Source organism: Phasianus colchicus, chromosome 22 (assembly GCF_987193195.1).
Source record: "Phasianus colchicus chromosome 22, bPhaCol1.hap1.1, whole genome shotgun sequence".
NCBI lineage: Eukaryota > Metazoa > Chordata > Aves > Galliformes > Phasianidae > Phasianus > Phasianus colchicus.
The window spans coordinates 7,179,080-7,206,731 of record NC_143457.1 but is presented as its reverse complement, the minus strand read 5'-3'; the positions used below and the strand labels follow the sequence as shown (position 1 = coordinate 7,206,731).

At 45.9% G+C, this 27,652-nt stretch overlaps 1 protein-coding gene across 15 annotated transcripts in view; it reads right to left on the bottom strand.

Annotated features, from left to right (window-relative positions):
- CAMTA1 (calmodulin binding transcription activator 1) overlaps window positions 1-27,652 on the bottom strand; it is a 226,464-nt gene that overhangs the window by 44,697 nt on the left and 154,115 nt on the right. Inside the window, exon 1 of one of the 15 annotated variants that reach the window (XM_090123004.1) lies at window positions 12,966-13,086. The exons of the other annotated variants lie outside the window; for them this stretch is intronic. The gene's annotated coding sequence lies outside the window, so the exon portion shown is untranslated. Of the gene's footprint in view, window positions 1-12,965; window positions 13,087-27,652 lie in introns of those variants that run through there. 15 annotated transcript variants of the gene reach the window in all.

Below are 27,652 nucleotides of genomic sequence, written 5' to 3'. Positions count from 1 at the left end.
ATTCCAACAGAACTGCCCAAAACTCCCATCCCAGCACTTCTCCAAGTCCTCACATCAAAACCTTTGGAGATATTTTGTTTAAATCAACTCATTTCTGAGATGAGAAACTGGCAATGGGCTGATGCAGCTCCAGGCACCACAGACAAGAAAACAAACTGTGAAGGGCTTGAGAGATCTGACAAATGATTTCGGACACTCAGGTAATTGTAAGACTGAGTTTCCCTGCAATTGTTTTAAGGGAATCAAGATTTCATAGGGCTGTATGTTTTATAATATGCTCCCTGGTTCCTCTTTAATACCTTGGTAAGGGAAGATAAAGTATAATCAGGAAAGTAATTGCACTGTTCTGCAATTTATGTCTCAAAAGAATGAGTAGGGGGCACAGAGCCACTGCAGAGCAGAGCTGGATTAGAAAAACACAGCTTTCCCCAAACGCTTACTAACACATCATCTACTGTGTTATATTTTAAAGTGTTTTATACACAAAGAGCTGCCTTTGAGTTCTCCTGGGGATCACATTTCTTTAATATGCACTTTGAATGTAGGAAAATGGAGTGCTGTAATTCCACGGCCTCCAAAGTTCCCAGCAGAAGTAATTTCTGAGTTGTCTGGACCCTTTCAGAAGAACATCTCCTGTGCTATTATGAAGTACAACAGAAGTGCAAAGCAACAGAAAACAAAAGGCACTTCATTTTATCATGCAGGTATTACCCATCCAGAGCTATAACTGCCCTGCAATTCTGCCGAGATCTTCAAGGTCCCCTCAATCTAAGACATTCTACGATCCTATGAGAAATACCTCACCCCCAGGCTGTGGCTGCAGTCAGGGCATCACAGATCCTCAGAAGCAAAGCCAACTTGCAGGGATTCCCCACTCCTGCGGGCAGGGCTCCCCAGCTCACGTTCTGCTGCCAGGAACTGGGAGACGCAGCTCAGTTCTGCTCCGCGGCTGCAGAAGCAGCTTCCCAACACATCAGCACCAACCAAGGCCTGTCAGCTTGGTGTATAAAAACGTAAATATTCAGACAGCAAATATGATTTAGCAGTGCCAACTTCTTTTTAGACTCTTACCCTGCTGAAGATTCACTTCTGTATTCAGACTGTATTTCTCCTGTTAAATGAGGAACACGAGACAGAGATCCCTGCGCTGGCATTTCTCAGGACTTTATTTTCATCATCCAGAAGCACAGAATCTCCTCCTCCTCCCTCTGCTCTTGAAGCAATCTTTGCATGTGAATTCAGTCACCACATTTTAAACAGGCTTAGACACAGCTAAACTCAAAATGTTTCCATCCTCACCTTCCAGAAATGCCAGCACTGTGACGCGTGCCTCCAGTGGCTCCTACCCTTTCCCAGCTAACCCAATCCAGAGATGCAATCATAGTGTTCTGAAATAAAAAATCTTGATTTCAAAGCTCTACTGACATTCACCGAGCACTTTTTAAACAAGTTTTTAACAACAGAATCCACTGCTTCCAATTCTGTTTTGAATGCAGATGGTGCAGTTTTTTCTCTGATGGTCTCATTTGCCTCAATAACTCTATTAAGTTTTAAATATTAATGCATTTCTGTGAATTAAGAGCAGTTCAATGTGTACCTGAAGATATATATACACACACATTTTAAATGGTACTGTTGTAGGCAGACCAAGAACTAGGAAGCTGACATTTCAAAATACCAAAAGAGAAAACCTCGGAGGAGCACCCAGAGCTCACAATAAAGCTTTCCCTCCAGAAAATGCTGTCCCCCAGCGCCGTCCCTAAAGCATCACTGAGCTAAAAAGCTATTTCTGTATGTATGCAAATGTTTCAAAAGCATTTGGAAGCCAATTGCCCCTCCAAAACGATATATGCTCTGCAGCAGCAGCACAAGAGTCTCAGTGCATAGGAGCAGAGGTAAGGTGAAGGGTTTGCGTGGAGGCTGGATGGCAGAAAGCAAGCAGCTCCACATTTCACTGGGTGCCACGGACTCCCTTCCCACACAGCTCTGCTCATGCACCCCTATCAGAAGAGGATGCATTACCTCAATGCCTGCCTGGAGCAATGGCAGGTAAATGCATTTAGTGCTCCATGGTGCCTGCATGGTGCATAGTAGCCAACAAGTCCTTTTTATTTTTATACTTTGGTCAGGCTCTGAGGGCTCTGTCATTTATAGCTTCTTTAAATTTGTTACCTTTGATATCAGTGACTGGTAATACAATTCCCAGAGGAAGAGCATCAGTAATGTTCAGAGCACTTTCATAATGTTTGCTTTGATTGTCCTGTGATATTTTTGTTCCTGTGGCGTAACCCTTATGGCACTGCTATATAACAGAGTTCATCCACTGAAAGTTCTGTTGAGCCTTTGTAATCTTTCTAGACAAAAGTAACGCCCAGTGTCAAGGAGTCCAAACTTCTCCTTTGTGGTACATATTTTCCATTTTAAAGTACAACTTTACTTTGCATTGAAGGTTCAGGTAAATAAAGAGTTAAATCAAAGATGCACAGGGAGCCCAGATTGGAGATTCACCAGAGAGCAAGACCAGGACAGGTGGCAGCGATGTGCCAAACTGCAATGCCGAAGAGGTGCTGTCACCTTTCTCAAGGTGGAAGTCATTCCAATTGCTGGCTTTTACTTGTTAGGCATGATGTCCTAAAAGGACTCACAGCAACCAGCAGGGAACTGATGGAGCATTTAGACTGGAAACATTGAATCCTAGGACAAAGAAGCATCAGACTTGAATTTCTTCTGAATTGCAAGAGAAAAACTATTAGATACCCTTCCTTCTTCTTCGGTATTACTCAGAAGTCTTGCATTTCCCCAGACTGAAGAGATTAACAAACAGAGATTAGCATCTAAGAGCTCCTGCTGTAGGCTGTTAGACTGAATCTAGCTCTCCGGGCTTCCTGTACATATTTCTAAGACTCCCAAGTGGATGCCTTGAAATCTTAAAAGGAAATGCAAACCTCATCAAAGCTTTGTTATGCCGTGCTGACCTGTTAAGGTGAGCAGTTATCTCCTTATCGTACCTTTTCAAGGACTTTGAGTCCTTTATAATCGCATTGGCTCTTGGCCTTCGGGGCTTCCTTTAGGAAGATCTCTAGTACTTTCTGATCAGATTTTGTTTCTCTATTCCATGTAAGAGAGCAAACAAAGAATTATCTAAGTGTAGCATCCTAGGCTACAGGGGTATACTGTGGAATTCCCAGCACAGGCTTCCAGTTCCCATGTGCGGTCCACTTGCAGCTATGCTTGCCAAGCAGAGAACACTCATGATCATGTAATGCTAAAGCACCCAGCAGCAAGATCAGCCATGGTTCTGTCTGTGGGCCTGACACATCTGCCAGTTTCATCAGGGGTGGGGAGTAAGCCCCAGAGCACTGGAAAGCATATACTACTGTAATTAAATAAGGAGAATCCTGCTCCAAACGATACAAAAAGTCACTGAAGTTACTTTCAAAGGAAAGGATAAGATTCTCCCCTTATGCCTGGTGATTATTTGGGAATACAAAGTTACCCAACACCACGCTTGCACATTAAGCTGTATGCTGCTCCATGCACCACGTGCTGGACCTTCTCGGTGTGAGGGGCTCCCTGATGCCCCAGGGAAGCCTTTGGGCTTCAGCTGCTGTACTCACCACCAACAGGCCCCCAGCAATGGTTTGGGCCCTCTACTGATGATCACAGTGCATGTGCTGAACTCCCAGGGGTGTGAGCAGGACAAGGTGTGCCTGCAGGAGCGCAGCTCTCAGCAAACGCTTCCAGCAGCCAAAGGCTCAGCTCCGCAGAGAGCTGTGCCTCCTGGGCCACGAGAGGTTAAGAACTATGAGGACACGGAAGTTTTGGTCCTCAGTGCATTTCTTCCATTAGAAGAGCTAGAACACTGCTTTATCACAGAAGCCTTATCACAGAATACAGGTGACACAGAATATTAATACAAAGTGTATATCCTAAGGAACATTAACATTTTCATACAGCTACAGTGTCCCTGTGCTCCCTTCCAGGAATACAATCCCACGGTTCTGCGACCTACTGGCACTTCCCAGGTGGACAAACAGCTCCAGCCCACACCTCACAGTGCTGCACTCGGAGATTCACTTCCCAACTCCTTTTTGCCTGCAGTCAGATCATTCCCAGATGGAGAGGGCTGTCAGACACCATGAGAAGTGAATGTATGCTGGATATCAAGCTCTGTCCTGCCTCAAACTCCCAAGGCAGAGCAAGGAACTTGGCTGCCAAAGATACTGTTGTTATTATTTGCAATGACCAGAAGAGGTGCTACAACCTGACTACAGCAGAGTAAGTCACCCTTCAGTGTAATACATCAGTCTAAAATCCACTGCATGGGAGCAGCCTGGTGACTTTCTAGCAGATGACAGGACACCGATAACCTCAAAAGCCGTGTTACTTAAACAGAAGAAGGCAAGCTTTGTTTAGCCCTTGGGCTCAGGTTGAATGAATGACAGATGTTGAAGCCGCAACCAATTAGATTTTTAAGCAGTGAGAGCACATTCATCAGGTATGGAGCGTTGGAGGCTGTGGCACACCGATGTCACCAGCTTCGTGCTGGCCAGGTGCTGGGGATGGGGAGCAGTGCGCAGGGCTGGGATGTGGGTCTCTGCTTCTCAGCCCCCCGTGGCTTTCCTCTAAGCTTTACCAACAGACACAGACCATTCAACATGTCAAGGCATGAAGATCTCACCTAGCTGCTGTTCGTCTCAGCTGCCCTCACACACAGACCAGTATCTTCTGAGACATCCCAAAAAAGAAGCAGTAGTCAGAACATCCAGTGCCAGACATGGGAATAATTAAAGTTTAACTCAAGTGCTTTTAAGTTTGTAAATGCTGGGGAAAGTGAGCACAGATCAAAGGGATTATTTCAACTTAGGAATTCATGCATCCAAAGTAGTATCTAAGAAAGTGGTAACTCCGAGGAATGAAGAGCTTATGGAGAAGATTCAATGAAATTCCAGGACCAGAAATGCCCTCTGCTACCCAGACTGTGAGCTCCGTGCATTTCCAAGTTTACTGCTGTTTCTTCCCCCCTGACTTGCACACACAATCTGCTGCCAGCCCCTGCAGCCCCACAGGCAGCCCTTCGGCTAAACAAGTGGGGAGGACTTATCTCATCAAGGTGATATCTCAGCAATGCTCACTGAAAAGCAAAGCACAGCTTCTCGCATGGCAGGGATTCATCGCACCGACCAGGGTTATAAGGATCACAGGTGAGCACCTCATTGTGATTTTGTGATATTTGGGTGGCAACAAAAGCAGGCCCAAGAATTTGAAGGTAAGTTCTCAATCTTTTCTTTCTTTCTTTTTTCTTTCTTTCTTTTTTTTTTTTTTTTTTTAAGATAGAGACACAAGGAAAAATGAAATCTAGAAAGCATTGTCAGCTTGAATGATTTTCCAGGTTCTTGACACTGAACAACCATCATCCCTCAGAGCACAAGGCAGGCAATAAAACCAATAAAACTAATAAAGGAAAACGGTGTGGAGCTTGATAGATTTAGCTGTCCCTGGCATGTGACAGCCTCTTTTACCATGCAGGCAAACCAAAGTTGCATCAGACTTGTCTATAGGGTAAGTGAGACCTTAACACAACTGTTAAATTCCACAGGTGACTGTTCTCATTATCTGCATTTGTCTGAATGCTGAAAACCTGATGAGAAGCTTTAATTACCCACTGAAAGTTGGAATCCTTCAATCTGTGCAGTGAGCCCACTCTAAATGTTTTGCAGTCTGTTACCAAACTCCAGACTTAATCCATCCAAGAGCTTGTTAACATTTCCTCTGTACACTCACTGAACGAATGAGCTTTTGAAGTCACTTATTTACCTATAAATTACAACAGCCTGAAATCATTAACAACAAAGTAAATTGTTTTAATTGATCTGAACTTTTTTTTTTTTTAAACACAAGGCAAGAACTTTGTTTCTGTACGACCACACTTTCTAAAGAGCTAAAATTGTGTATTAATTGCTTGGAGCTAAACGTCCTTAAAACACTCTGAAAAGCTGCATGGCTGAAATGATTTGCTAAAGCCAAGTAAAGGTTCAGAGGTCTCATTCCTAAATACCCACTTCTAGCTCAGTGCCCTCCCGTCATCTGAATAATGGCAGCCTCTGCCAACAACAGCAAAGAGGCAATCTATAACAAACAAGGTGCACTGCCAATTAGTTCCTATTCAATTTTCTGTTCAAACTGGCTGGAGGTGGTGGTTCGGAGGAAATATTCAATTTATGAATAGAGTTTTAATGGCATATTTCAAAGTTCTAGGCACAGGTAAGGTCTCCATCCTTGCTGATCCTGGTAGTGCTAATCACCACCCTAAATGGGTGCTTCAGCTGAACCTGACATTGGAAATCACATATAATTACACTGATTAAATTTGCTGAAAACATGCAGCATTTTGCTATAGAAGTATAAACATAAGCTGGTGAAAGGATGAAAAAGCTGACTGCTGCTCAGAATAAAATGCTCAGGTGCTAAAAACATGTGAGTGACTGTGTGTATTACAAGAGCAACGCTGACTGTCACACCTGCTTACTGATAGTGTAACGAAGGCAGAGACAAAAATGGTGGAAGAAGGACTCAGGAGTACAGCTGCAACCTGCTGAATGCATCAAGTTATATACATACATATATATACACACATACATACATATACACACACACACACGTCAGAACAGAACAAAATGGAGCACCGTAGAAGGACAGCTGGAAAAAGCACCAGTGGTGCAGACCGCCTGCATGTTAAGAGCTGGGATTGGACAAAGAAACAGGGAGATCAAGTGGGGCAGTGCATTAAGACCAATGGAGATAAAAGCAGTGGCAGCATCAATGGCTATTCTCACTGCTTTCCTGGGAGCCAATTACTTAAAGAAAATGTAACCAAAGAAATGGCGAGAGAGAGAAAAGCAAACCAAATTTTTTTTTGTCTGCCCTGCGTAAAATCAACATTTCAGAAGCAATGCAGCAGTTCTAGAAAGAGCCTCATCACCAGCACCTAAAGACACAGTGCTGCTCATCTGAGGGGAGAAGCGAGAACAGAATTACAACAAAACCTAGTAATTTCACCAAAAAGTGCCTCCACGTTACACGCAGCATGGTGAAACAGATGCATTTCTCTATAGCTATCCCTTGCTGCACAACATGCTAAAAGGCCACTGAAATAAAATTGCTTGGTTTTCAATTTTAAAGCTGCACTTAACCAAATACTATCAGTCTTCAGCCCTATTGGCAAGGAAGAGCAGCAAATTACGTGTTTTTCCTGAAGCACCTCAAATCACAGCAGCCATCCGACTGGTCCCTCGTTACCTACAAGTCAACGCTGATAAATCGCTTTGAACATCCTGCCTGTGTGCTGCCTTTCGGGGAGGAATTTGAGGTTCTTTGGACGGTTTGGCTGATTTACTAGCACACAGAATCAGCAAAGCACCCAAAATCCACAGAAAAGAAAGGTGGTTTTGATGGAAAACACCATTTTCTAGGTATCTTTCACCTGGAAAACTCTTTCACAGACATCAGAGCATGGTGTGCCTTGGTCTTACAAAGCAGTGTTGCCTTCATCAGAGGCAGCACTCCACTCTCAGACCCAAAGTTATACTGTTTCCTCTATGGCAAATGAGCTCATGGTGAAGACAAGACAGAGCTGAATGCATGTTGGAGCACAGATTGCTTCAGTAGCCTGGGGGGACCCCAGGACTGCTTCCCTCAGCACACAGCCCAGGGGTAAATGGAGGAGGAGGGACTGCATTTGCCTCCTCCCCATAAACATGAAGCTGCAGCTGAGTAAGTAACATTAAGCCTGACATGGAGAAGCTGTGATGCATTACTCACCCTGCTAAGTTTAATGTACAATTTAGAAAGATATCACCAAAATGGAAAAGAGAACATCTTAAACAGCTCTGAAGGGTATTCAGCTCAGGCATCGCACAGAGTTAATGTGTAAGAGGAGCTCCTAGCCCAGTGGCAGAGAACCACCCCATGCCGAACAATCTGATTTAGATGCGTCTCAGCACTGAGGCACTTTAGAAAGAACTCATTTATTTTCATAGGCCAGATTTAGGCTTTGCACTGAGTGTTAGCTATTACCTTGCTGTCTGATAACCAAAAGCCATCAGATCTGAAAGCCTTTATCCTCCAACTGCTGCTCGGCAGAACAGGCAGCCTGAACCTGCACCTCAGAGCTGCAAACCATCCCAATCTGCATTCACACAGCCCTGCAGGAGGCATCACCACTAGAACTCCAAGACCACAAACCACCCCAACCATAGCACAGGAGGCAGCAACACTTTGGCTTAAAAGGAAGGAGTACCGGTGGCATCCAGCCTGCCGGAATATTTCAAAGAAATACTTATCTTGAGAAAAATGTGATCTTTGCAGTGCTGGGAAGTCACCTGCCCTGTCTGCTTTGGGGGAATGGTGTGAGGGAGGGGCACTGCAGCTGCTTTCTGGTTCTGTTTCAGGAGAACTGCACACAGGTGTCAGACCTGGCAGAAGGAGATCAGATTCCAACTCCTCTCTGGCACAACAGAAGCCCTGAGGAGCACAGAGCCCAGCACAGCACTCAAGCACCAGTGCTGGGGCAGCCATTTCCCACCCCGCTCTGAGGCAGTGGGGGCAGCTGACCTCAGCCACTCTGACTTCAGACAGCATCACTCAGAATTATCTCCTCACGAAGAGAACCCTTGTATCAAAACCAGCCTACCTCCAACACCCCAGACATCAGGCACATGCGTATGGAGCGCAAAAGCAGCAGTACCAGGGCTGAGGCGTTAATTTTAGTATCCATCCACAGGCCTCTTACAATGACTTTCTGAAGGCCAAGTGTGCGCTGCCTCTGTGCTCTGCAGGCACTCAGCTGTGCTGGAGGAGCTGTGCTGCTCACACTGAGACCAAAAGAAACGGGGACCCATAACTGATGCAGCCCTACCCTGCCTGTCACACCTGGCTACGTGGAGTCTCCTCACCTGATAGGGGTTTTAAATTAGGAAGAATCCTCAGCTCCTTGGACATCCTGAGGACTCCTGCCTTGCTCTGCTGAGAGGACAGCTTGGTTTGGATACTGAGCCTGCAGAATTCAAACTCGTTTGTAGCCAAAGTTGTCCATTGCTGCTGCCACAAATGTTTCTGGTGTCCCAGTGGTCACCTGGCTCAAAGGGGAGCAGTGCTTTATAGCAGTACTCAGACCATCCTCTTGGCAGAGGAAAACAGCCCTTTTGTTGCAGTATGCCCTCTGCAGCATGCTGGCCCTAGGAGAAGAGCAGGATGCTGCCTGTGCTGGGTGGCTGCTCATTCTGCATGGGCAGAGCTGGGGCTGCAGCACTGCTGGGCTCACACACTAACAAAACAGCCTGGTGTTCTTCATCATAGTTAGCTCTTAGCATTGCAAAACCCAAAAGCATTTCAGCAGTACCAGTGTGCTGATTTTAGCAGACAGAGGAACTAGGGAGATGGGATTCCTGTGGACAAAAATAGTTTAAAAGTTACAGCAAAAAAAGACTGTTGGAACATGGAGTCCTCTTTAGCAGCATCCAGCCAAGCAGCAAGAACCAAAAGGAAATAACCTATAAATAATACACAGCAATCTGCTCTGATCCACTAACCCACTGTAGGGCAGGTTTACAGTGAAGAATAAAAAGAATTTAAGCTTGATTGTGATTTAGAAAGAGTACAGCATCAATGTATGTTTCTTGCCCTGGTTTTGCAGCTGGAATTAACGGATAACAGACTCAATGTGACGGAAAACCAGTCCAACTTTCTGCTCATGTTTGTTTGTTTTTTTCTGAGATGGGAAGGAGCACACACCAACTGCCAGCTGCACACACTGCACAGGAAGGTGTGTGTTCCACTGGGTGGCTCTGACAAGCACCTCTGGGGCAGATGGGATCCTGGATGCTGTGACCAAAGCACAAAGGGATTAGAGCATTTCCACCAGCACTGAGACATCCTCACGGGAAAGGAAAGCAAACAGAAGTATGTCACCATTTATCAACTCACAAGAGCTGCCCTGGGATACGCAGCACACGTAATACTCATGTACTAACAGGACATAACATCAAATAGAATATGGGTTATTAATTCCCATTATGGAATAACTGATGTTTCTTTAAAGTAATATGACAGGCAAGAAGCAAGCTCACCTTTCCCCACAGGATACAAAGCCATACTCAGACACTGCTGAAGCTTCGTCTGGACTATAAAGAGGTTCTTCAGGATTGCCAACTGAACATGGGGGGGGTTCTCCTAAGATTGTAATGTTTTTGCTAAGATGTCCTTTGTGACAACATACTGTTGGTAAAGCTATAAGAACAGCTCTGTTTTTACTTAAATAAACCCAAGTGATAATTATCTATATGTTTTGATTGAATACAGAAAAACGATGACCAGTAACTCCTTGCAAGTGTTGCTGGATGCCTCAGTTGAGAACTCCACACATGGGGTGCCCCAGTCCCCATATTGCAGTATCACATCCTCCCAGACTCTGGCACATTCAGGTGAGGTACCAGACATCAATTAGTCACTGGATAAAATGTTCTTCAGATCACATCACACCTGCTTCACAGAAGAACTACGCACTGCTCTTTTAGATGAACCAAGAAACATGGCACCTTTGCTTTCTTATATCATTTTTACATCGAGGTACTGCGAACAGGAGACAGTTAACTGAGCCTTAAATAACCTCATATTTTACTTCCTTTATTTTAGCAGCTAGCTGCCTTTGATACAAGCAGATGCAGCCAGCTCTGAGAAGAGGAGCCATTTGCTGGGTTTTGCTTAAGTGCATGTTAATAATGCATTTTGCGTGTGAGGGATGGCTATTTGAGGCACAGCCTAGAAGCTTGATTGCACAGTTAGTCCAAAAGGAAACCTCAGGATGAGCAGCACTTACATGAATTTTAAAGAAAAAATAATCATGTACACAGTTTTGCCTTAATGAACAAATATTTCTTTTTGTTTGTTGACATAATGGAAGTTCTAGACAATCAAATCAATTGCCTCTATTACCTAATTTATTATGCCAGAAACCTCAAACCTGATGCATCTTCTTTGCTCCTTCTATTCAGATTTCTTATTTGCATTTCCTTTAAGCCTAAAGGAAAAATTTTGAAGAGCAAAGCTACCTGAAAGGCACAGAAAAACACAGCCCAAGATCGGCTACCTGTGGGACTGCAGCTCGTGCGCAGCACAGGACCTCAGAAACACAGAAGTTTTATTTTGCATTGTGAGCTGGGGGAGCAGTGAGCAGCACTGTGAGGGATTGGCAAAACAGAACAGGTGCAGAAAAGTTCAGCTATTACGTTTCTAAGGGAAAAGGCAAAAAGAAGTCCCGAAGCTATTTTGCTGTAGGTATTTCTGGAGCTAAGATCTGAGTCCAGATGACAACTGAAAATAAGATGGCATTTGAAGACGCTGTGAGAGAGCCCCAGCTTCATTTCCTATGAGAAGAGGATCCCACAGCTGCCACAACCCACAGCCTCAGTTCAAACAAAATCTGTTTGCCTATAGATTTGTACAGTCTGATTCCCATCTGCCTATGGAAAACATCAGCCACCAATGGAGAAGTGTCCAGATTCTGGGCAGAAACTGACCCAACAAGTTCATATCACAAGCAGTGGGCTAACAGATCACCTCGTTAAGATCATTTGGATACAGGAGGGCAATGTAGGAGAAGAGGAGCATCCTGGAATTAGGAGATCTCCTGTATTTTGGGTATCGGATATTTCTTAAGCTAAAAAAATCCCAAAATCTCATGTTCAAGCCTTACCTACGCTCCATATGAGGACACATCCAAGCTTGTAACAAAATATTCACTCAAATTAAGCATAATATTGCATTATTATAATTTTTCAACACAGGGAACAGATCAGCTAATTTTAGATGCATGTATTTCTAGTTTAAGAAAGTTTAAATAGACAATATTGTCTGCGTTAGGGGGTGCCTATGAATGCTAACAATAGTGACCATGCATCTCAGCTCCCCAGAGTTTAAACACTGATCCCACCCAGGGATGCGTGGCGGTTCCCACTTGCAGCAAGTCACAGTTCAAGTCACAGGACTTCACTCCTCCAGCAAGCTGCAGGATAACCCACAGACTCACTAAAGAAGCAAAAGAGTTGTGCCATGACCACACTTACTGGCATCTAAAAGTAATCCTGGGTTTAGATGTGTCTGACAAGCACAGAGATGGGAAGCAACAGCTTCATTCACCAGGGCTGTTGTGATCAAGTATTTATACAGTTTTGCAAGAGTAAGACTGCTGTGTTTTTCCTCTATGACACAGAAATTTGTATACGGGTGGCAACTGTGCACAAGATCTGGCTCTTCTTAAGCAGATTTCTGCTGTCCTTTAATACCTGCATTCCCCTGGTCACCTGCCGTTTGCTAGCTTTGGGGGATACCACTTCATTTTCTCACTTGCATTTGAGAAGCATTTAAAATTTGTCTGTATTGCTGCTGAATTCACCTTTCTGCCTGCAATTGACAGTGAATCTCCCAGTAACTGGCTCTGGTACAGCTACAAGCAGCATACATCACAGACCTATAGATGGCACATGAAGCTCAAATGACATGCTGGATCAGACCTGCAGTACCATCACTTAGCAGCCCAAGATAGGCAGACTCCATGTTTTCCTCCTGAAATGGCCCACAGCCACATGCAAACAGAGCTAGCAAGCATGAATTAAGCCTCTGGATTTTCCATCAAAATGAAGAAGAAAGCCATGCACGTTTTTTGGTAAGAAGAGTTAATTTCCAGTCTGAGCATGTGGGAGTATGCCCCAAGGGAAGGGAGTAATGAAGCCCCAGCGTTAGATGCAAAACAAATAGATAAATCAAAGTTTCAATTTGTTCCATGTGAGCAAATGGGCCACAGTTGCTTAGCAATTCAGGGAACATTATTACAGGCTCCTCACATACAGCTACAAATGCTACCCAACTTGCTGCCTTTTTTACCACTTTAGAATTAAAATAAAACTCACCTTCTGGTGACAGCAACTCCACAGCCAAAGGAAGATGTTATTTTCATGCTAAGTTCACTGAAATCCTTTTCTGCCACATCACCAGCTCACAGCTGAACAAAGTGGCAAATATCTTCTTAGAGCATTTTCAAATGCAGTTAGCATGAGAACTACCATTACTGTTAAAGAAACACCACATTTCTTTAAGAAAAAGCCCTTCATCTCAGCCTCACATGGAGACACAAAGCCCACACTCCAGAGCAAAGGACATTCCATCTGCCAAGCCTTCCCCTCAAAGCTGGGTGCTAATCAAGGTCAGGGCTTTTAAAAGGAGTCCCACAGCTGGGCTCTGTATGGAGCAATTAGAGCTCTAAACCCATTCAGGTGTGGAGGTCCCTGCAAAGCTGGATGTATCTGCCCTCTCCAAGCAGAAAACACTGCACTATTTCATAGCACCATTGGAGTCGGAAGGGACCCTTAAAGGTCATCTAGTCCAACTCCAGTGCAACCAACTGCAATGAACCAGTGAGCTCCGTGGCTGAGGAGGGCATTGGGGTCACTGGCACTGTTCTGTGCATGTCTCTCCTCTCCCAGCTCAGCGTTCCCTTCTTGCAGTGGCCTTGCAGAGCCCCACAAAGCAACACCAAAAATAATCAAAGCCAAAAACGTTCTAACTCATCCTAAAGCCAAATGTTCATCCAAACTGAGACAGCCAGATTTTTGTTACACACTCCTGTGTTTTTCCGATTAGAGGAGCCTGTGCTAAACATTTCTGAAAGCTCTTCTGGCCCCAGGTAATTGATTGCTAATATCCTTTCTGGTAAATCGGTTTTGGGGGTGGGGGACTCTGTGCAGACAATCTCTGCATTTTGCTGGCAGGTCTATAACGAAGAAAGGCTCTATTATTGGAGAGTACTGTAATCTCTCAATCAAATCCGAAATCACAGAAAAGCATTTCCCCTTAATTCAGTTTAACACTGAACTGTTCCCCAGGTAATTAATAATGTTTGCAAATATGCCTCCTTTGAAGGAATATTATCATAGTTTCAGTGACAAGCTCAGACTCTCTATTCCTCTTTGTAATTCCTGATATCTACTCAGGCAGCATTAATTGGATTCAAAGCAATTACACAGGAGTTGTGTTGGCCACTTTACATCACGTCTCGGAGCTTTCTGCTCCATACTGCCCCATGTCCCAGCACTGCTTCCCAGCCTCTGCCCCATGGCAGCACCAGACCCACATCAACTCTGCACAGTGCTGCTTTGGACACTCCAGGAACAGAGAAGCCCAGATCTGGCAAAGAAATCTAAAAAAGCGGATGGCTGCCTCTACATGCTGCTGACCCATTTCTCAGGGCTCAAACAAGGACACTGCCCAGTTATTTTGCTGATGTACGGACCTGTGCACAGAGCCAAGTAAAATAAAGCCAACACGAGGGCCTGATGGAAGCGTGCCTGGGAAACGTCTGGAGCAGGGACTGCTGAGAAGGATGGAACATTGGAAGAACACCAGTGTGATGCTCCATTCACTTATTTAATAATCACGAAGAACATCCAGTATATAATCCAATAGAATCCGGGGATCCTGGCTGCTGCTGGGAACAGGCAGCCAAGCTTTGCCTTATAAACTGTGCTCTATCTTTGGCTGGTTGAACATGCAGGTTTTTTTTCAGCGAAAAATTAGCTTTAAATTGAATTCTACACTTTGTAATCAAGACGCGCTGCTTCGTTCAGGTGTATCTGCTCTTTTCTCATTAAAGACTCTTGAACAAAAGCAATGATTTTAATAGCAAATCTTACATCTAGCATCTACCTACTCACAGAGCTGCTGGGCAAGGAGTGCTGCCCGAGCTGGCAAGGCCACCTGAGTCCGGAATGCTTCCCGGGAGGGGAATGAACAACCCAACAGGGGCCTCTGGTGGCTGGGATGGGGACTCGGGGTGGGAGGAAGTGGGAATGGAAGCCCATGGGAGAGCAGCGGTGATGGGCAAAGCCCACATCTGCCACACAGTGCCCGACACGCGGGGACCCCGGGGCCGTGAGGGGCTGCTCAGTGCGCATGGCACTCAGTTTGGAAATCACACCATCATTGCGGGGGGCTTCCAACGCTGACACTGAACGTACAACAAATGTCAGCTGAGCAAGAAACAGAAATTTTAAGTAAAAATGAACACAAACACAATGAAGTATTCTTTAACTTAAGAGAATTTTCTCCAAAACTGTGTTTAGCTTTCTGCACAATACATTTTGTACAGCTTTAGCACTGGGCGCAACTGCTGTGCTTTGCTGATCAGCTCAGCAGAAACAAGGTGACTGGAATGAAGGAGCTGAGGCCAGGAATAGAGATACAAAAAGAACTGGGAAAACATGAAAGACAACGGAGTGCTAAAAGGGACTGTGAGTGATTCGGTTACAATTTCACACCTCACCTTTTATGAGCCCAGCTCTGTGCCACACTGACTGCTTGCAAAAACCACAACGCAGCATCTCTGATACCAGCTCTCCGACTGCCCCCAACACGCAGATCTCCTTTGGCTGCAGCTTCCAGTGTCAGCTGTGCGCCCGGTTCAGAGCCAGGATCTGCAGAAGCCGCTCCGATAGAGTTAATGGGCTGCTCTGCCAGAGCCTACTTAAAATTCCAGGCAGCGCTAATTTAGTTTTAATGGGCACAAATTCAATTCCAATGGCTAAAGTATGCAAATAACAAATAAAAGGGAACCCCTGCTCCAGCAGATGCCGGAGGGAAAATGAGCAGCTCTGAGCTCCCCACCTTGGCCTGAGCCGCTCCCCACGTTTGGGGTCCCGCAGAGCTGGGCTCGGTGCTGCGGGGGATGGGGCTCAGCCCCGCACCGCCAGCCGAGTTATTTATTTGCTGATGAATGCAGGACTGACACCAAAGGGCCCTCAGTAATATCGAGCCTCATTAAATTTTAATCAGGGCATCTCAACGCTCACTCTTCAAGACTTTGTGAGCGGGGAGATCCTGCGGGGGAAGCTCGTGCAGGGCAGGGCAGGGACTTACGAAGATCCTTCCCAAAGGCAGCAGCTTTGCCCGCCGGGTCACCGCGTCCCTCTGCAGTGCCTGGTGGGAAACAAAACCGCATTTTCTCTCCCGGCTTCCTGGGGGGGGGCAGCGGTGGTGCTGGGCAAGGGGTGATGCCTCCAAACTACACAGAAAAAGTGTTGAATTAAATATCTTCATACCTTGATGCATTCAACCAGGGCAAAATACCATAGGATATGCTGAGTAACAGCTGCCTAATGCAGATCTCTCTTTTAAAAACTTGCCAGGGCAGCACTAAGAGCATGAGCACCAAGAGTTTGCTTCCTCCACAGCTCTGGGAAGCTGCTAACAAAGCCAGTAATGAAGTTGGGAGCGCAGCAGTGCTCAGGACAGCAGGCAGACAGCAGAGGCACTCCAGCCACGCTAGCAAAGGCTGCTCTGCTGGTACCAATGGGCTCCATGCTCCCTTCCGGGCAGCAGCGGTCCCTGCTAATCCCTTCCAAAGCATCGGGTCATGTAATCCTTTCTTTCTTTGAACTCATTTACTCCTTGGCAAAGGCTCCTTGTGCCACCAGAGGAGCATTACAAAAACAGTGATGGACGAAGGACTCCACAAGGACACTCAATGCTGCCAGGCTGGGAAGGAAACTGCAGGCGATGTACTGCAGAGCAGGAGAGATGCGAGGGCCTCTGGGACAGGATGGGCTGCACTGTGCACCCACAGCTTCACTATGGGAAATGAAGAGCTCCTGCAGGGGAGCATCGTTCAGTACTTCTGTGACCGCTGCTGCCATGAACAGCATTCACAGACATCTTCAGCATCCTGACAAAAATGAAAATGTACATGGAATCACTGAGCTGAAGTATGGGAAGCGGGGGACCACTTACCCTGACCTGGTTTCTGTTCCTCTCCTTGACACTGATGGATTTCCCAGTGCAGACGTTTCTCACTCCATTAAAAGTGAAATCCGAGTGGCGCTGGGCATTATGCTCATGTAACCCCTCCACGACCTCAGCAAAGTCCTTCAGAGCAGTTCAGATTGAAATGCTGACACATTTTCTTTGCCTCTCACCTCTAAGGAAACCCATTCTGCACCACGATGTTCCAGCTGTCCCAGGAGCAGCTAAAGCTGTGCATGCCCACCACAACGCACCATGTCAGCATCATGCCAACAAGGGCATACATCTGTCCACAGTTATCAGAGGGCAGAATGGAAGCTTCTCCTTGCTAATCAGAAATAACAATCTGCAAGGTGCAGAGAGCCTCAGGCATCGGGAAATGGAATGCTATTCACATTCAACATAGAAAGTATGAACAGAAGAAATGTGCAACTTCCTTGCGAGGCTGAGATGGAGAATGAAGCAGAGGGTCCTTAAAAAGAGCTGCAATGCATTAAGAATAAAAAGAGTCTGGGCCTTCTTACACCTCCGTGTGCACAGTGTCATTCTTCCAGCTGTGGGATGAGCATTATCATTTTCAAAGATTGCCTCTCCTGTACTTCACATCAGCAACTTCAGCTGAAATCTGAACTCGCAGAACTGTTTCTATTTATAGGCTCACGTTCTGTTCGAGAAATAAAGGAGTTAACTTCCAAGGCAATACCCCGGATACTGGAAGATGGAATTTCCAGAAGAATTCATCTCGAACACAATGGATGCAGTTTGCCTGAAATTTAATTTTACAACTGCTGCAAGATTGCCTTCCAAAGGAGATCCCCTTAAAAGGCCTCTTCAAGCAGCTCCAGACTTTGCACTCCTGTACATCTGAGTTCAGAAAGTCAGCAGCAGCCCACGCTGGACTGACTTACCAGACTGACTTTGGCTGCTACCTTTACTCTGTAAACAGCACTGCATTTTTGGTGGCTTTCCTTGAGAGAACACTGATCCCACTACAGGACAGCAAGTGGCAAGTCCTGATTTGAGCAACCTGCGTTAGAGGAGAAAAGAGGATTTTGGAGAGCTTTCTCCAAAAGGGTTTCGCCTCCTGGGGGAGAGAGCACTGTGCACAAAGGCAGTCCCTGTGCTGTGCTCAGCGTCAGCAAGGACAGAGTTAACACTGCGTGTGCAGGTTGGTGAGAAGTGAGTGTCCCTAAATACATTCTAATGAGGCTCGGTGCAGGAGGGGAAGGCAGCCCAGCATCAAGATTCGGTGAGGGCTGAACTCATCTCTGTGGCTCAGTAGGGAGTTACTGCAATTCATTACTTCTCAGTGCCTGTATTTCCTCGGAAGGAAAAACAACACAAAGCCCAGGGCATGGGACTGGTGGAGGGGGAGTCCCCTGGGACACAGCAGGCTCCTTCCACCACTGCCTTAAGTTCCTGTGCCAGCCCAGCCGAGAGCACCGGCATAATCTGCTCCATGACTTTCCCGATGCAGGGAGGGGAGCAGCAGTCACCTTGAGGAAGCTGTGGCAGCGACAGACAGCAAGCAGTGCAGAAGCAGGCAGTGTGAGGGTGTCCCTGGCTCGGGTTTCCCATATGTGCAGGTATGCAGAGCCTGCAGTGAGCCACCAGCGACTGCGAAAGGCACTCGGAGGTGCCACGCTGTCACTCCAGCAACAAAGAATAACTAAAAGAAAAATCATCGGTTCCTAATTACATCCTGACGTCCCTACCTTTAAGCTTTTAAATCACAAGTGGCATTTCCGGATCAATCCTGTTCTTTATTGGAGAGTTTAAGAAGAAACATTTGGTCTCCAGGAGTGCTTGGATTTGTTTTGATCTGTAATTTGACAAGAATCCATTAAAATATCCTGGAGGTTGCTTTACCCCCAAAGGAGATATTTTAGTCCAAGGGCTTTTTTCACAGCTGCCTTTTGGCAAAAATGTAAATGGAAACTCATTTTAAAAGTGCAACTGCTTGTAATTAGCAAGCTCCAAAATGCTAATAGCAGCAGCCCCTTTTTCCTCAGCTCCTGATTAGAAACCACACCTGAGTATCTCGAGGGAAACCAGCAGTGTTTCCCTGTGCTTCGGGCACAGCGGGTCTCCCCACACAGCCCTGAAACCAAACGGGAGGCAGAGCGGTGCTGCTGGTCCAGCTCCCCCACAGAACAGCTCCATTCTGAGCCCCCCAGAGCCAGCAGCCTCACCCAGGCAGTTTCCCTGTGGTTTTCTTCCATCTGTCTGAGTGACACCGAAGCTCCGATGTGAAGCAGCCATCCTGTGCTGAATCTCAGCTGCACTTTTTATCCCCCCAAATTCCCACACGGGCAGGAGCCCAAATGCACACTGTTGCACTTCAGCATCCCTACAGAGAACCGTTCTCTCTTCAGCACGAATAACCCAAAGCTGCGAGCGCTCCACGGCAGCGCGCCAAACGCCAGGCAGACCTGCAGCATCATTTGCACCAAAGCTTCCAAACCCAGACACGCACTGTGGGGCAGCTCTGAGTGAAGGTCTGACTGCCATCAGTGTGCACTGACGAGGTACAACAGACTGCAGTTACTTTACCTATTTTCTATTGTATTTTCAGTTTAGGGAATTTTGCTTTACTAAACTGGGTCTGAGGGCCATTACAGCAACCTTCCTTCAACCTCAGCTCCGAAATTCCTGCCCAGCAGCACTTACCAAGAAGATGACAGAGTGGGCCTCCACTTTTTGGAGGGCAACAAGTTCTTCAAACACATCAGCACAGCAAATGAAGAGGTTCTTTTCTTTTTTAGGAAGGAAGAAGGCTGGAAATAGGAATGCACGAGTCCTGAGTGAGTAAGCAAGTCTTGCCACCATTGGTATGCTAGAAACAAGTGGCATGCATGGCAGGATCTGCAGGATTTTAATGCATTCTTTCTTCACCTGCTTTGCACAGGATCTGGAAATCTCATCCACCACATGAGTGAGAAAGCAGTTTGCCCAAAAGCAGGGTTCTGGCACTTTTCAGTGCAGGTCATTTTCTGGAGACTGCTGACCTCCTCAGCTTTTCTGTGTGAAACAACTTTCCATCACTAATCAACTAATTCATTAAGCTTCTAAGAGGCAGGTCAAAGCCTCTCTAATTTGGTCAATTAATCAAGTTGCTATAGCTCCATTCAGTGTTTGGGCCCTGACAATACTTTCTGCGACCTCTCTGACCACATCACCATCCCTCTGCAGCCCTCGACCTGCTGCATTATTCATTACCAACTGGTTGGTTGGTCACCACCTGCACCGAGGAGAGCACCAGCAATCACATCTATGAATTCAAGTTGCTGCCAGTGAGGCTTAAAGCTGAGAAACAGGAAAACTCCAGCTGCCACTTCTCAAATAAGGTGTTCAAGGCAAACTTCAGAAGCTTTTCTCCCTTGTCCCCAGGGAACATAAGGCCAGCTCAGTGCCACTTAACTTGTCTTCCTGGAGACATTTCTGCAGGTCATGCCAGCAGCCCCCTGAACTCTCACACTGCATTTATTTCCACAGGGACACCTTGCTGCTGACAGGTCCTCACACACAGGACACAAGGACAACACAGTGCAAGGCAAAAGTCAGGGAACGGAGCTGCATGTGGGCTCCTGTTAACCCAGCACCACCCCTCCCTCACTGCAACACTGCCGTCTTTCTACAATTAACGACGTTCCACGCAGCACATCCTGTATGTAGGAGGAGCACCACTGTGGCCCATGAAGGGATGGTATTTTGGGATGTCATCTCTGTGAAAGATGTGAGTTGTGGCACTGGAAAGCAGTCGCTAAGAAGTGCAGAGTCGTTAAGGTACACGTACAAATGTTCCCCCAGCACTTCAGACAGGGTGCTAGACTGCTTTGATGGGCATGCAGGCTGCCTTCTAAACCATGTTACAGAATGTCATCTGCTGGAGTCTCACTCGCACGCTTATGGAGGACCACCAAAGAACTCTGGAAGTTGTGAAGGGCTGTTTTATGGCCACTTGAAGATTCCCACAGTATTGCACTTATCTCCAATCAGTGAAAATAAAATTTGCAGTCCCACCAGGCTGTCTGCACCCACTGTCCCCGTACATCTCTCACACCCAGTGCTGCTACGCCTGTGCCACCACAGGCTCTGAAGATCTGCATCCAGCCACTATATGGACAGACCAGATTCTTCTGCAGCTACAGCTCTGAGAGATGGGGAGATTAAGTAGCACGTTCTAAAGGACTACCACAGATCCATGGGCAGAGTGAGAGCCGTGACACGAGGCTGGAGCCCCAGCCCACAGCTCCGACGTGACAGCGCTGATGGATGCGCGCTGCGCTCTGCGTTCTGCAGGATGCTTGCAGATACTGCATGCATACATATGCGGTCTGGAGAACTGAGCCAAGATCAGAAATGCCTGGAGAGAAAACAGGATCCTATTAACTTTTGAATCCATTTTACAATATCACAAACATTCATTTTCAGTGTAGGTGTTGTTGGTTCTTATATCCCGTGGATGCAGTTTTAAAGCATATGCAGCAGATCTGCCCTACTCTATAGCACAAAACATCCAATCTGTTTTCTGGATAAAGTCCTGAAGCTGGAAATGCCTTCCTTAGAGGTATAAAAGGAGAGTGACCTCCTGCTCTCAGGTGATTCTCCTGTCAGGAAAGGAAATGCTCAGTTCTTCAACAGGTTAAAGGTGCTTTTCCCTGTGTACTGCTGCAGCCTTTGAGCTGGCATTCTGGCATTTAATTCAGTGCTGATCTTACTTATAAGTCAGATGCATAAAAGAAGGCTTTTAAACTAAGTTTGTTAGCACCCATTGGAATCCACAGCTGAGAAAGGCAATAAAATTCAGAAAAGGTAACAGCGCAGCCCTATTCCAAAGGATCTGATCAGCAATATTGGCTAGGAAAAATAACTGAGAGTCAACACCCTGAGTTACATGGAGATCAAAGTGCAGATACAGTCACAAAGTATTTCTTGAGCATGAGCTTCTTTACAGTAACTGCCAGTAGAGCCCCAGTAATTAATTACTTATTGTGGTGCCCTTCGTTTTGTGTCTAGGCAAGGAACATATAAAGAGAATGCAAGGCACAGAATAATTACAGGATGAAACAGGCATCAATCTTTGTGTGCTGGAACCTGGCACCCTTCAGTGGGAACAGCCTGTGTCGAGTCAGCTTCATTAGGTACTGTCTAGAGCCCAAACCCTCATTTGTTTGCATCAATAATACATTCAAAAGATTTATCTAACTTGCAAATGAGAATTCACTTATTGGTCCCACAAGAAGAAAGAACTGTGACCAGAGAAGCATTCTGTGTTACAGGTTGGATGCTAAACTGGAACTACTTGCTGAAATTTGAACAATTATACTCTATTATAAGTGTAAATATTAGCAAGATTTCTCTGCTTGCAAATACGTGAGCGTTGAGAGATTTGATTCTAAGGAATAACCTCAAAAATAAAGTTAAATAACAGAGTAAACAGGGTATGATTTGTACGGGGCTGCCAGACTGCCTGTCGGCAGCGCCATCCCAGGGGCTGCTGCGGCTGGCCCTGCCTGGCAGGGCACTCCCATTTCACAGCCCTACAAGTGCCCGTTAATGCCAAGAGCTGCCCTCTCATCTTGTGCCATTTTGGAGCCCTCTGATTCCCCCCAAGACTCCCAAGGCATCAAACATTAAAAGACAAGCGTTATTTTCAGCACACAACACCACTGAAGTTCAAGATATTTTGCAGATGGATTTTAAGATCTTTTAAAGCTACTGTAAAGCCCAAATCCTGCCGTAAACATTTGCGCTGTGCTCCAGTTAACTGCTCATGCAGATATAAAGCAGCCTTTTCAGCTCCCTGCTTGCACACAACCTTGCAGTCCCCATGCCCCATGTCACACAGACCTCGGGGGGCCGTCTGGGAATCAGATAAAAGGATTTCATTTATTTTTGTTGGCATTGTTTTTCTTTTTATCGACAGCTCAACTTCAAAACGCTTTCAGATGCAAAGCAAAGCGGTGGAGATCAGCAGATACTCAGAGCGCTGCGCTGAAGGTGTTTCTGTTCTGTCCAACTGTTCCTGCAAAGAAACCACCTCTAACCTCAGTGCCTCTGCAGAGGCACTCACAGTGCTGCCCTGCTCAGAGCCCAGCGCATGTGAATGGTCACCAGGAAGGGATGAGACAGCCTGGGGAGAGACATGCTGGAACCCCCAGGGCTCCTCTTTCCTCCTCAGTATTTTTTTCTGCGTTTAACAAACACTGTGAGTAGAGCTGCAGGCGGCGTGCTCTGCTTAGAGCAATCCATGGTGCTTCCATGGACAGCTTAAACCCTTCTGCCACCATTACTGCTGCCCTCCTCTTATCGATTTTATAGCAGGATCAGTTGAGTGGGACTGCTTTAATGCATGCAAATACAGAAGGCTGTACTTTGTTCTAAAAAAAATATCTGAGCCTCCCTAAAAGGGCATTTATGTCCAGAAGTCTCCAAATGAAAATGACAGACAGCGAGATGCATTGCTCCCTATTTGTTCCTATCTGGTGCTTATCCATTCAAACTGTAAGCACAACTCTAAGTTGTAATTCTGCTGACTTCAGCTTACAGGTGCCACTACCTACTTCAGCTTTTGTCTGCAACAACTGCCCAAATGCAAGTGTAATTAACAGGCTGTGATCAAATCTCTGCTCAATCCCCTCTCTGAGACTATTCAGCTTCTGGCTATAAACCCTTCACTAAAACCATGACACTTTTCCTCTTTTAATAGTGAAAGGACTGTGATGGGCATGTTCTTCCAACTCGAACCTCGCAGATTGGGACTGCAATGGACTGGCAGCCATTTTCAGAGACACTGTGAGCTGCTACTGGACTATCCAGTTTGAACTTCTGCAGTATTGCACAAGATTGGCTTGGGAAGTGGCAGGACAATGGATCAGAGCAGCAACAGTTGCCTTGGAGCCAATAACTTCGAAGGGATGCTGGAGCAGGGCATGGACATGGATCACACCATGCTCCAAATGTCACTCCATGTTCCTCAAGCGTAATCCCTATCTGGACCGGCACAGGAGTGGTGCATTGGCTGCTGTTTTTTTCTTCCCTAAAAGTACTGCAGCTGGACACAGGCAGAATATTGAAAAATATTTCTACACGCTTCACTAAAATGACACCCAGCACTTCTCCATTTTGCATCACAATTTCCAGCCATCACGGCACAATGAACTCCCAAGCACAGGGGGGTTAGATTAAAAAATGATCATATTGGCTTTCTACGCTTTCCCCATTTTCTGTCTAATGCTATTCCAGTGTACGACAGGAGGGAAAAGCTTTGCAGCTGATGAATGCAGACAGGCTGATATTAAGAACTGTGGAAGTTTTGTCAGCAAGAAACCATCAGGCTATCAATGCAATATGAAAGAGAGAACACCTGGAGCTCTCCCGAGCTTTCTGAGAACGCAACCGTGGCAAGTAAATCCCCCCGTCAATATCACACTGCCAAAGAGAAATATTCATCATTACCACTATTCAACTTGGTAAGATCAAGCACTGTTGAGAGCACAAATCTTGTCTGCCTTGTAAATTTGATATCCGTTTTAGATAAGACCGCTTGAACATTTTCTCATTTTCTCTATTTATGTAGGCTGCTTTCTTCACAATGAAATTATACATATTTTGAGGCATCCTAAAGTGAGGACAAACTGCTTGGGGAAAAGACGCGCGTGCTGGCTGTGCCGTATGTCCACATCTGTGCACAAACAGGGAGAACGCTGCCTGCACCCCACACTGCAGGGGAAGTCCTGCAGGAACAGCCAGCTTTGTTCTGCTCCCTGCTCTCCCCATCCTTCCTTTCAAAGGGTTTTGAGGATTTCCATGAACTGAGGTCCGCGACCTCTCTGGCCAACCCGTCCCGTGGTGGATCACCAGCCCAGCCAGTTCCTTTCTTATGTTTTAGGGGAATTCTCTCTTTTTCAGTTTGTGCCCATTGCCTCCTTACACCAAGAGTCCATCTCCACCTTCCTGAACTCTTCCCTTCGTCAGGGAGTAGCAGACTGTGATGCGATGAGGATACAGGAGCAGGTCTCTTCACTCATCCCCATTTCACAGCCACATGAGCTTCAGTACCATTACTGCTCCATAAAAACACAGAGCATGGGAAGTGTGTACGTGGTAATAGGTTCCAAAGGGACCAGACGGTGGGATGACAGCGAAAGAATTACTTTTTCTTCTGGTTGCCTTCTGCCTTCCAAGGAGATGACGAAGTGCTTGTGCATCAAAAGGGAGCTCTGGGTGTTACTGCAGTTAGAAAATCCGACGCCGTTCCTGGCATTCTTGCTTACAGAAATCACCCTATGTAAAAGGAAGAGATTTGCCACTAGCGAACTCGCCTTTTGAGTCCTGATCTAAAAGCCACATGACACATTACCTTCTGCCTCGTTTAGTACTCCTACAAATTCCTCCAGGCCCACCGCTGTTACTCTGCATTATTTTTACACTTCTCTTCTGTAGCACAAGTTTAATTAGAAGTGCGACTTCGGCTGATGTATTCCCCAGTGACAAGGGGCTGATGCATGTATGTGAGGACCTGATTATGCAGGAAGGGAAAGAACTGCTCGGAGAACTTCTGACTGCACAGAAAAATTAATTCTTCCTTTCTGCAAAAGTTTATAATGAGAAAGCTCCATTATCAAATCGTTAATGATTTCGCAGTCACCAAAACAGTGTCACTGAGAGAAATCTCACTTACATAATTTCTTTTCTAATGAAAGACCACGGATGTTGGCCATATTCTTGTTACAACTTGAGGAAACGTTTCACAGTTCAGACTTCACCTACGTGGTGCATTTCTGCTGACCTCAGCATCCGAGGCAATCCGCACACATTTGTGACTGCAGTTATTCACAGTGGTGAGACTCAGTGCCAAAACCAGAACAGGCGTTGCTGACCTCGACAGGGAACGTCCAGCACTGCTGCTTACTGCTGGTGAAGCAACAGAAAGTGTTGCTCTTGGCTCTGGCAGCCTGCAGTGGAGGTGTGCAGCTGCAGCCTGGCTCAGGGCACAGCAGTGCTGCTGTTCCAGTGGTCCACATCCCCAGTGCCCCCAGAACAGCAGCACAGAGAGGACCCACTTGGCTTTCAGCTGCAGACATGAACTTTATAGTTAAATTACTTGTTTGGCTTGCCCTTAAATGCAACCAAAGAATCCCATTATCCCAGGTAAAATAACTCTTCCTTTCCTATTTATACACTGAACTGATAAAGTTTAAAACCATTTTGCTGAAAACCATAAACTCAGCTTCTCTTCCAGTCAGCTTGTGCAAGCCTGAGGCAACACTGATAATATTATTACCGAGGCTATTTGCATAGGAAGACATTTTCCTTTTGATAAGAAAATAAAAAGAAGCCTTTCTACAATTCTTGGCTTGCTGTGGTGGAGAGAAAGATGGCAGCTTCATCACTATGCAAATGATCCACAGATCTGAAACACTGCACCACGGCAGTTTGCAAGAAGTCCAGTGGCTGTAATAGCAAACTGCAGTCTGGTATCTGTCCCAGTGACGCCATCCCTTCATTCAGCAGCCCAGGAAAAGAGGGCTGCACACCTCAGGTACCACGTCCTGCAGGACAGAGGCTATCTGTGTGAGCTGCAAGGGAACCTTCTGCTTCTGGTGGGCCCCGGGGTACTTCTGCTGCTTTGGTTTCAGATTCCATCACACCTTTGGGAAGTGCTCAATCAAACCATTTTGCTGAGCCTCCCTATAATAATCACATCTCCCTCCTGCTACTTAGATGATTAATGGTGGAATTTGATTGAAAAGCTGGTGCCATGCCCTGTTTTCCCAAACCTCTCTGTCAAGAAACCTTATTCTGCTATTTTGAGAGGAGACCTCACCTTGCTGCCCATGCCATTAATTGAATAACTATCAGTTCCAATTTATTCCACTTGGCTACAAATTAGATTTCAGCTGGCTATTTCCAAGCCCTGCTTCAACACAACCTTATAAAGCTGTGTCCCCTGGCTGATGCCACTTGTCAACCTGCATCTGTTCTTGGTGTATTAAAAGACAGCAAAGCCAGAAACCCGCCAGTCTCTTAATGAACAGAATCCAATACATTTGGATTTGCTCTTTTTAAGTTTATTGTTGCTTTAATGAAGACAACTAGGCCTGGTATGCAGAGCCTCAGCTTACTTGCACCCTGCAACTTGCAATTGAAAGCAGAAGTTAAAACTGATCTCCAGAAACTGAGCAGCTACGTTCTCTCAGAATAAAATGCCTTGCAGAAACAATTACTTGTTTCACATTATACAACAGCTCATTCTTTTCCTTCTTTGCTTCTTTTTTTCTTTCCACTCACTGAACTATGCCTGTTCCTGTTTACTATGCCACTTCCTGCTTACCTCCCTGGGTTTCTTCCCACACCAATTAAATGTCCACACAAGGAAACTCCTGCTGCTTGAGGAATCCTCATAGGAAGGGACGTGTCTACAACCAGTGCTCTTTGGCAGCAGCACTTGCCATGTTTACAAAGAAAGCCGTATGCTTAGAAAAGTATATGCTCTCACTTCAGGGGGCTTATATTCTCAAATTCTTCTATTCCTAAATTTTTACGTAATTCTGCAGCAATTTTATTTTTCTGTTAAGGGCATCTTCAGGAACGTTCCTGTTTTAGTCCCTTCACCACTCTGTTTTTACCATCTGTAATGTGTAACTCAGTTTGCTGTCTTCACCACCCAATGCTGGAATGATTCACCAGGACTTTCAGAACGGTTCTCATACGGCATCTTGAGAGACAGGGAGGACACGTGGTGCTGAGTAAGGAACAGAGTCCATGTGTGAGGCAGGGAAGATTTTCCTGCCAGCAG